Raw genomic sequence first — 11,824 nt, 5'->3', positions numbered from 1 at the left:
AAAATAAACTGTTTGAATATTGTAACACCGTGATTAAAGTGAATCTATATAAGTGAACATATCTAAAGTCCAAAGCACGTTCAACGAATGAATAATACAAGACCATCCATGATTTTCCTTATGTGATTTACCTATTAACCTATATTAAACATTGTTATATTTGACAGCATTGGTCCATTATTCATATTTGGTACAGGGAGGAGGGTATCCTCTGGTGGCAGCATAAAAAGGAAGGAAAAAAAGTCGTGCCCAAAGACGAACCTGGGTGTTAGGGGAAACAAACAGGGGAGCTGGGGGTGTGCAACACCAATATTTTTGGCCATGACTGTAGAAGCATCAGCAATTATATCTTTATACTGGCAGTTCTTTCTTTCTTTCTTTCTTTCTTTCTTTCTTTCTTTCTTTCTTTCTTTCTTTCTTTCTTTCTTTCTTTCTTTCTTTCTTTCTTTCTTTCTTTCTTTTTCTTTCTTTCTTTCTTTCTTTCTTTCTTTCTTTCTTTTTGTAAAAAAAGTCCCAGTCATCCTTTCTCAGAAAGTAGAGACTTCTTTCTCCCCCAGAGAGCCTGTTTCTCATAAGTACACATACACACTAACTTTAATATCCCATTCCAAAAGGTCAAGAAAGAAATTATTAAACAAGGGCTACAACACATATAAGGCTCCAGAAGATGATCTGTGACCCCCTTGGGGGTCATGACATCTAGGTTGGGGAACACTGTATTATAAGGACAGAACTATTTAGCAGAGTTTTCACTAAACATAAGACAGGACAGGATGGATTAATCACCCAGATGTCTCTTGGAAACCCACAATCAGGTCACAAAGGTAATAGCTCTCTCTTACTAAATGCTGTTCTGAATGCTGGATGTACAGGCACATGTGGGGATCTGGTAGGGTCAAAAGGCACATGTCCAAAAAATAAGATTGATTGGTTGAGGATATGAAGTAACTGCTGCAGCCATGCCAGCCAGGAAACTAATGGTTATTAGCTAGACTTACCAGAGGTATCTGAAGTTCTACCTAAGACATGTCATATTCCTTCATATATTGTCAGGGCTCCTGCTTTTTCACCATATTTCTCTAGGAAAACAATGGAGTTCTTATTAATCAATAACTTCCTGTTCTTTAGGTCAGCTATTCCCAACCTTTTTTTTGGCCACTGCCATAAACACAATATGAAAGAAATATAGGCCAAATCAGAATTGTGTAAGTCACATAACAAACCTCATAAGGTTGAATGTGAAGAATTGTTTCCAGTCTGGGGCCCCCTTCGAATGTTCCAGGGCCCTCGGGGGGGCCATATGGCCCCCCGTTGAAAATGGCTGTTCTAGATTACCAAGGATTGCTATATCTCTGTGCCAACTGGCTCTAATGCACTGGAGAAATAATATAAAACACTCAATTTATACCTGTCCTGCTGTTTCTTTCAGATAAGGGTATTAAAATATCTGCCATCTATCAGAAGAATGTGTTACCTCTTCCGTGCCTCATGACCTATAATGTGACCTTCCTTGAGATGGCATCTCTGAGTATAGGGCAGGATAGACTTCCCACCCACCCCCACAAGGCTGGGGGAAATGCTCAGCTTGTATTTAGAAGCAAGTAGTCCATTGTTAACTCCCAGAGGATGAATTCCTCAGTAATAAGAGTCTGGATGAATAGCATTGCAAATTAAGACTGCTTACCTTCCAGTGACCAATCATAAAATAAAGCCCACTAGAATGGATAATAGGGAGCTGAATGAAAGCCTGTGAGATGGTGAATGCCTTGCAGTGCCAAAGGAAACCTTGCTCCAATTGATATGCATGACCCTAATCTCTGACTGAGAGCCAGATGCAATCCAAGGTCCCAGTTATATGCCCTTATAGAAGGACCTGCAGCTCTTTCCTTTCCGAGCTCAGAGCTCCAAACTACCTAGATCCTGCACAGATAATTCAGATCCTCTCTCAGGCGGGTCCATATCTCCTCTGCCCATGAGTACTGGGCAACCTTAACATGTCTGGATGTAGAAGAGGACTGTGAGAGTTTTGGGTAGTGTATATATAAAATAGTAGCATATTTTCCAACCTTAACATGTATATACACAGGAAAGAAAGTCCCTAACTACTGAGAGGTAACCACAGGTCCTTTCTCTCTTCTTCCTTCTATATTCTTAAATTAACTGCTGCTGCTATTTTGAGTAGAAAGATCTTGACGGAGACATGTTGGATGATATTCTACCTGCATCCTTTGTTGAACATCAAAAGTCTCAGGATTATCTTTCCATAACATGCACTGTGCAAATGTAGACATATGAACTTAACAGACCGATGAAGTATTCTCAGAATTTAGGGCTTTCAAGTGTATAGGTAAGCACAGACACCGAATTTCAGTCTTATGCAACTGATGTTGTGGACATTAGATGGCGCCAAGTCCTTTATTTTCCTGACTTCATAACCCAACGCTTCAATAAGCATGTCCTAAGGAGGATTTTTTTAGCCTTTTGTTTCTGATCATGGGGCATTCCTAGCAAAGATACTGGAGTGGCATTGCCAATGAGAAGAGAAGACTCCTTGGAAAAGACCTTGATGTTGGGAAAGTGTGACGGCAAGAGGAGAAGGGGACGACAGAGGATGAGATGGTTGGACAGTGTCATCGAAGCTACCAACATGAATTTGACACAACTCCGGAAGGCAGTGGAAGATAGGAGGGCCTGGCGTGCTCTGGTCCATGGGGTCACGAAGAGTCGGACATGACTAAACGACTAAATGAATGATGATGAAGGAGGATTAAGAGAAGCAATTATGAACTTTGCCTACTTTATGTCCCACCAATCATTGTGCCAAAGAGTACGAGACCCACCAGGATAGAATCAAATAGCCAAGGATTTATTCGCCGAAAAGTACACATAAATGTTTACAGCCATTGGCTGAAATCCCACATGTGCAACAGTGACGATGTCAGCAGTGGTAAATTGCTGCTGTTTGAAGGCTCCCTTTGTCAATCTCAAGGTGCACATGAATTCATTGAAGTTTGTACATGCAAATATACCACACAGCCACCTTTAATCAGAAGCAGGTGATTGCTGCACAACAGAATTTCAGTCATTATGTTGTCACAGCTTTCAAAGAAGTAGATACATCACTCTTTTTCAACATGTGTAAATAATAAAAGCAAAGAACAGTATTGGGCAATCTTAAAGAATGGAATGCATCTAGTGGCTAACATAGAGATTAAGTTTACAATCTATGATAAACTGGTGGGAATAGGTAATGGGGCATTAAAGAGAAACACTGAGCATCCTTAGCTCGCATTACCATGTAAGAAGGTCACAGATGGATAGTGGATGGCAGGTAGGTCAGAAGGAGTTGGCCTACCATACTTGCAGGAAGACACAGGGATATTGGGACAGGGTGTTCTTACTAACTACTGTATAATGGAAACCATGCATTCCACTTAGATTCCTTCTGCTTCCCAGCAAAGGTATATGAGCTTTTGGCCCCTGTTACCTTTGGTGAAAGATTCTTGAAAACAATCAAGGAGCCTTCAGTGAAGGAAATACTTTTATTGTGGAGAATCCTTGCTCCATCCATACCCTGCCATTAATCAAATGGGAATTTGTTTGTGGAAAAATGCAATACCAGCACTTTGGAAAACCCAACAGTGGCCAGAGGATTGGAAAAGATCAGTCTACATCCCAATCCCAAAGAAAGGCAGTGCCAAAGAATGCTTCAACTACTGTACAATTGCCCTCATTTCACACGCTAGCAAGGTTATGCTCAAAATCCTCCAAGGCAGGCTTCAGCAATATGTGGACCGAGAACTCCCACAAGTACAAGCGGGATTCCGAAGAGGCAGAGGAACTAGAGACCAAATTGCTAACCTGCGGTGGATTATGGAGAAAGCCAGAGAGTTCCAGAAAAATATCTACTTCTGCTTCATTGACTATGCAAAAGCCTTTGACTGTGTCGACTACAGCAAACTATGGCAAGTTCTTAAAGAAATGGGAGTGCCTGACCACCTTATCTATCTCCTGAGAAACCTATATGTGGGAGAGGAAGCAACAGTTAGAACTGGATATGGAACAACTGATTGGTTCAAAATTGGGAAAGGAGTACAACAAGGCTGTATATTGTCTCCTTGCTTATTTAACTTATATGCAGAATACATCATGCGGAAGGCTGGACTGGAGGAATCCCAAGCCGGAATTAAGATTGCCGGAAGAAATATCAACAACCTCTGATATGCAGATGATACCACTCTGATGGTAGAAAGTGAGGAGGAACTAAAGAACCTTGTAATGAGGGTGAAAGAGGAGAGTGCAAAAAATGGTCTGAAACTCAACATCAAAAAAACTAAGATCATGGCCACTGGTCCCATCACCTCCTGGGAAATAGAAGGGGAAGATATGGAGGCACTGTCAGATTTTATCTTCCTGGGCTCCATGATCACTGCAGATGGAGACAACAGCCACAAAATTAAAAGACGCCTGCTTCTTGGGAGGAAAGCGATGACAAATCTAAACAACATCTTAAAAAGCAGAGACATCACCTTGCCAACGAAAGTCCGAATACTCAAAGCTATGGTTTTTCCTGTTGTGATGTATGGAAGTGAGAGCTGGACTATAAAGAAAGCAGACCGCCGAAGAATTGTGCTGGAGGAGGCTCTTGAGAGTCCCCTGGACTGCAAGGAGAACAAACCTATCAATTCTAAAGGAAATCAACCCTGAGTGCTCACTGGAAGGACAGATCCTGAAGCTGAGGCTCCAGTACTTTGGCCATCTCATGAGAAGAGAAGACTCCTTGGAAAAAACCTTGATGTTAGGAAAGTTTGACGGCAAGAGGAGAAGGGGACGACCGAGGATGAGATGGCTGGACAGTGTCTGCGAAGCAACCAACATGAATTTGACACAACTCCGGGAGGCAGTGGAAGATAGGAGGGCCTGGCGTGCTCTGGTCCATGGGGTCACGAAGAGTTGGACACGACTAAACGACTAAATGAACGAACAAAGCACTTTTACATGCAGTACAGTCATTGGAGCAACATGAATTGCATAAATGTCATGGACATTCCCATCAAGGGACTAGAACTGGCGTTGCCATTCAGCAGACATAGGTGGCTACCTCTGCCCCATCCCCTACACAAACACAGTGGGCCAAGGTATAGTATGCATTGGGAGATTGAAGTTTACTCTGCTTACTACACAGAAGCTGGCAAGGGCAGACAGTTGCTTCTATTCATGAGTAGATTGCAAGATCCACCTCTTAATATTACCCTAGTCACTGTAGTTCAAATGTTCATGTTCATTAGAATCTAGTATGTTACTCTGAGGTTTTAAAATAGGGATAGGAAATATATGGCTTTCCCAATCAATGCTCTTGTTCTCCCATAATTAGAGATGGGGATGAATATTAAAATGAATCAGGATATTCATTTAATATCCCTGATTCATCAGATATTTGTTGCTTCATATTCTTGTGGTCCAGAGACCCCTATGAATACAAAGCAACAGATTTAACCCTTTTATATTTATCCCTTCGTTCCCTATCTGCTTATGGTTCCGCAGATCAGCTCTTCCTCAGGGGCATAAGCAGAGAGGGCTTTTCCTTCTGGGCAGCTTGCTAAAGCCTGCCTGAAGGGAATCCCACCCCCGGGGCTGGGGGATGGCTTGGTTCCTCTTTCCTCCTCTTCCTATGCCTGTGTGGCACAGGAAGAGGAGGGAAGGGATCAAAGGGATCCTCCAGCCACTGCAGGATCGCTTTGATCCCTGCTTTCCCTCCTCTTCTTATGCCTTGCAGAGCTTAGTAAAAGGAGGGGGAAAGGGATCAAAGCACTGTAGGGTTGTTTTGGTCCCTGCTTTCCCCCTTCTTGTTAAGTCCTGCGATGCTGAGCAAGAGGAGGGGAAAAGGAATCAAAGCAATCCCACAGCTGTGGCTGCACAATTGCTTTGATCCCTGCTTTCCCTCCTCTTGCTATGCCCCGGGGCATAGCAAGAGGAAGGAAAGAAAAAGGAAAAAAGAGACCCGACAAGTGACAAATTGATTTGTTGTTTGTCGGGTCACGGGGAGGCAATTCATGGTTCATCAGGTCATTTGTGGTACACATCCATTTTGGCATTTCATCCCCATCTCTACCTATAATTCATCACCACTGGTTCTACTGGTTAGGACTGATGGGAGTGTTGTGCGAACAATATTGGGTGATGTGCATCAGCCATCCTAGCTTTCAAAAGTGGAGAAAGTGCAGCCTGTGGGCCATAGACAGTCTTCCAGGGATAGCTTCTCAAATACACCCAATGCATCTCCTGGGGCTCATGGGAGTTTGTTCAACAACCAAGAAGTTGTTAGATGATGGCTCCCATCAGCCCTAGTCAGTATTACAGTACCAGTGGTGAAAACTTTGATTAGGGCAGGAGTTGGAGACATGTAGCCCTCTAGAGTGTGGCCAGCCCACATTTGCTACTCCTGCCATACTGTATGAGACTGTATGAGACTGTAGAGCTCTGTGTATCTTATTTTGCCATGTCATAAGAAATCACCCAGAATATGAAGAAAGCATGGCTCCAGAATGTCACTATAATGTCCATGTTTTTCAGACATTCATTAGAAGTGAAGTGAACCTGAGGAAGGGTAGGGAAAGGAGAGGCATCACAGTGATAAATTTTGCCCACAAACTGCACACAACCATTAGAACATATGGAAGGATCCTCCATGCATATAGATATCAGTATTTTCAAATTGAGGTATTTGACTTACAGCATCAGATGTGCACACAGGGACGCAAATGATACAGACGTTGCAATACATATTTATTTTTCCCTAGTATCATACAGTTACACACTTAGAAAGTCTTTTGTAGAATAAAATTAGAAACAACCATTACTCTTATACACACATAGCTAGAAGAAAAATATATTAGTTACATACAGTATAGGCATAACAAATAAAACCCTTGAAATTAAATAATGAATTAGTAAAAAAGACAGGAACTATAAATAACTTGGGCAGAAGGCTAAAATAAAACAAAAAGGAGAGTTTGCTGGGGGTAGAATTTATCATCTCCTATCTCTTTGCTTCCCCTCATAATTCTTTATGGGGAGCTGAAGTCCCTGTTCTATTTAAAATGCTCCTCATTGTTATCGAGAGAAAAACAGAACTTCTGATACAGACAGAAGTTTCTTTGTGACATTAGTATGTCACCACTGTTGCTGGACTGAAACAAATAATTCTTTGTGACTGTGGAAGGATTTCCAGCATGATCAATTAGCCAAGAGCCTCGGACAGCTGAGGGAGTGCGAGGCCGGAGAACAGCTGAGCCTTTAATCTCCCATGGTCCAAAGTGTCGCATTTAAGTATGGGGTTAAACTGCACCCTTATTTCAACGCTATGCCTGGGCATGTTGATATCAGCTGTGCATGATGTGCAAAGAAAAAGAATTACTCTGTTGATGGCCCACATGGGTCATGTGGATCTCTGAACAATGCAGAACAGAAATGCAGGAGAGCCTCCCACCATTTCTAGTCTGTACTTCAGTTATTCTAAGCACTGCCCTGTGAACGCTACCTTCCTATTTACCCAAACCTGATAATCCAGATGTATTGAAGACTAGGGGCAGGGCCAGCAAGGGATATTTGGCTGCCTGAAATGGCAGCACCCCTAGGTCCACCCAAGTCAAAGTACCAACTCAGATTGTTTTGGAACCTAATACAGAAAATCTCTTATACACCTCACTCCACTCCCCAGCAGTTACCACACAATATTAACAAAATAACTTATAATTTCCTGCCCTGTCACGTTATCCAGCATCTGCTGCCTGAGGCAATTGCCTCCATCTGCCCAGTGTAAGGGCTTTGCCATCAGAAAGAACCCTTGCTCAGGGGCACAGCACATGCTCGGCATGGAGAAGGTTTCAGCTTTAATCCCAGACAGCCCTCCTGACAAAAGAACTCAAGTGAGAAGCTTTCTGCCTGGGGCTCTACATCGGGGGTGGACAATCCTCCCTCCGGATGTCGTTGGACTGCATCTCCCAGCATTCCTCATTATTGGCTGTGCTGATTAGGACTGATGGAAGATGCTGTTTAACTGGAGGAAACCTGCTTTGTTCATTTACATGGTAGAGTTGACAAACTAGCATTGAGATTTCTGGACTTTGCAGTGTAAATTACAGTAATACCAAACAGTTACACATCAGTCATATGGCAAGCTTTTCACGGTTCACTCACATATTGTATTTAAGAGGTGATTCCATTACCCTTTGATTGGATTAGTTTAATGGATCTACATGATATTACAGAAGACTCCACTCAATCTCTTTGACATCCCTTCCACTTCAGAGTTATTCCCCCTTGCTTGAGAACTGCATGGGTTTTTGCAGCCCAGTTGGTTCTGGGATGCATCAATCTTCGGAAAGCAGAAGAGCCGCCTGGTGGTGGAGCTGTGCGCAGGCTGGGAAGGGCAGCATCGAGGGAGGGGAATGAGGTGGAGACAGGGCAGAAAATGGAGAGGGCACAAGAGAGAAGGAGAGGAGCAGAGGGGATGAGAAGGATGGAAGAGTCTGGATTACACTGAAGAAAAATTAACTGACAGTGTGGAAGTGAGTGATCCTGGACCTATGGGGGAAAGGGATCATGGTTCAAAGACATATCAATCTAAGCCACTCACCGTGTGTGGAGGAGCCCTCCGTTCTTCTCAGAGTAAGAGTCCCCAGACTTAAGCACAGATAGTGAGTTTTCCTTTGATGAAGAAGATGATGATTCAAATCTTTTGTGGGCACAAACAAGAGCAGAAGCAACAGAAGCAGCTTCTTCTCTGGAACAATGTTGGATTATAACTCCAATCACCATCTGACCATGATAGCTGGGGCTCATGGGAGTTGCTGTGCACCAAAGAAGGGTCACAGCCTTCCCTCTCTTCATTTAAAGTATTTGGGGTGGGGAGCTGAGGAAAAGCCTTGTCTTGTGGATCCACAGGACTTTTGACAAAGGGGCAAGTGCACCCTTTTCCTTTCATCATCTGGAGAGAAGAACATGGCACTAATCGTATTTGCTACCCTAGCACAGCAATTCTGTGCACCAGGGGTGGGGGACCGATGGCTCTCTAAATGTTTTTGGACAACTGTAACCACAGGAAGTTTTCAGGTTGGGGAGGGTGAAGCTGCACAGAGATACATTTCCTCAGAATGTGTGCAGGGTGTGTGCTACTACAGCATAGCATGCTTGTCTGTGTACCTTAAAATAAACTCAGAGGGTACAGAGGGACTCCACCCACTGTACCTATGGACCCTCTGGATTTAATGGGAGTATCACCCTAGTAAGTATAGATCTGCAATTTTAGTAATCCAGTGTGCGGTCCTCCACTGCTCAATCAAAGAGCGAGGGTCCTTCTGTGAAGAGTTGTTCAGCCTACGGTTACCTCCTGTGCCAAATGCTTTCCAGCAAAGAAACATCGTGTTCAGATAATATATGGGAAGACAGTCAGTTCTCTGACCAAAACAGCCTTTGAAGGAGTCATAAGGTTTCTGTTCATGTGCTGTCAGCCATCCAAACAACCAACTCCCTGATAACTCAGAAACTTTTGAAATGTGAGTTTCAGTTAACCAGTAGGCAAAAACTAGATACCCTAAGAAGCCCATGCCACATTTCAAAAGTAATTCACTTCATTTCACAATAATGTTTATATAAACACACACACACACACACACATGTACATATACAACTTTCCAGAATTTCAGAATTCAATATGCTGTAGCAAATACGTGAGATCCGGTTTTCTGGCAGTGGCACAATTGCCTAGGGCTATAGGAATCTGCAGTATTACGTACAAACTCTTTAAGGATGCCTACGAATGGGGACCCTGTGGCCCTTCAGATGTTGTTAGACTCTTTGAGTCCTATCAGTCCCAATTAGCATGGGCATACTGAAGGATAATGGGAACTGTAGGCCACAAACCTCTAAAGGTCCACATATAACCCTTTCTTCACTACTATATCTTTACCTGGAAGGATGTTCTGTTGGCTCTCCATTAAGACTGGTCTGTAAAATAATCAGAGTTTAATGTGACTTATTATGTGGTCAGTTGCTTGAAGCTGCTGCTCTAACTAGCTTATCTTCCTGAAGAAAAACATGTCCTGTGTTGCCTAAGGTTGAAAGGCACTCTTGCCTCAGAGCCAACATCCGCAGCATCGTAGCACAAGATTTCCTTCTCTTCAACATCTTGTTTTTATCATTGCTTTTACTAACTCTTCCAGCTTCTGCAGTCAGTGCAGGGCAGAGCCAATAAATCAGCACTTAGCTAGCAAAGTCGTGTGAAGGGAGGGAGGAGAGGGAGGGAAGGAGAGAGGGAGGGAGGGAGAGGGATTGAGCAGCCAACCTTGCTGTGAGGATATGTTAGAGGAAGCCAAAAGTTTCTTTCTTTTCATCTGTGAAATGTTTGGGAGACACAAAGTCCCCACAGCATTTCTTTCATCTATTGAATGGCATTCAAGATGGTAGGGATGTGTAAGGAAACACCCAACTGGACTTTCCATGTGGACTTTCTGTAGTCACCACTATCCATCTTCTGTCAATTCTCACTTTATTAAGCACATATTGGCTTGGCACATACCGCCTTAAATCCAGAGGTATGAAAGATGCAAGTGCAAGCTTGGCTGCCAGGACATTACTACTGGTCAGGATGTATCCCTAACAAATCCCTGTATGCCATTCAATTAAGAGTTAATTTTCAAAGAATAACCTATTTCAAAAAGAAGCCTCGTCTTCTGCCTTTTACATGTGCCTTGTAAGTACATCGTTATTAATTATTATGTCTATTTAAATATGAAAACTCACCCTACTTGCTAAACATTCCCCAAGGATACTGCCAAACTTAGGAACATTCAGCATACAAATGGTAACTTTATTTTAGTTATTTGCTTGTGCAGTCCCAGGAATGAAAATGTGCAGATTATTACTCAACCTTTGTGACTTATTTGGGTAAACAAAAATAAAAAAAAAGAAGGCCATCAGATCAGTAATCTATACTAAAATGATATGATCAGCAAACCCTTTCAACTGTTTGTTTTGTTGAAGGACATTCTTTCATAAAAAAAGCAGATAGGGATGGGTGAAATATACATTTTATAATGATGATGATGATGAAAATCTTAGAACCGAAGAGCTGGAAAGGACCCAAGGGATCATTAAGTCCAGCCTCTGATTGAACACCCCACCTCTAGTTCCACAGCCAAATACCTAAACCACTGAGCTGTCCCGCAATACTGGATAGCTTTTACTTATGCTAATTTTGATTTTTCTTCTTGGATGAACACCTTAATGTGGTGAAGGAGTTTGAGTGTGTCAGTGAAGCTAACTGGAATGCAAAAAGAGGAAACAAAGCAGAAATATAATTTAAACAACGTTCCTGATGAATTCGAAGTCCACATAAAGAACAGATTTGCATTACTAAACTCAACTATGAACCAGAAGAACTATGAATAGAAACCAAAGATACTATTCAGGAAGAATGCAAAAAGACAATTACTCTAGTAAAAAGAGTAAGAAAGATCACTGCCTGGAGGCCGTACTGCAATGGATGCAGGAAAATGGGCTGAGGCTGAATCCGGACAAGACAGAAGTTCTGAGGGTGGGTGGCCGGCGGCTTGGGCGACTCCCTCATATTTGGGGTGTGTGTGTGACCCTGGCCGCGAAGAGTGGGGTCCGCAGCCTGGGGGTACATCTGGACCCGACGCTCACCATGGAAACACAGGTGGCCTTGGTAGTCCACACGGCCTTTTTCCACCTATGGCGGATTGCCCAGCTGCGGCCCTATTTCGACACAGGGGCACTCACTACCTTGGTACATGCGCTCGTA

Source organism: Pogona vitticeps, chromosome 1 (assembly GCF_051106095.1).
Source record: "Pogona vitticeps strain Pit_001003342236 chromosome 1, PviZW2.1, whole genome shotgun sequence".
Taxonomy (NCBI): Eukaryota; Metazoa; Chordata; class Lepidosauria; order Squamata; family Agamidae; genus Pogona; species Pogona vitticeps.
The sequence above is the reverse complement of the archived record's forward strand: the minus strand, read 5'-3'. Positions refer to the sequence as shown.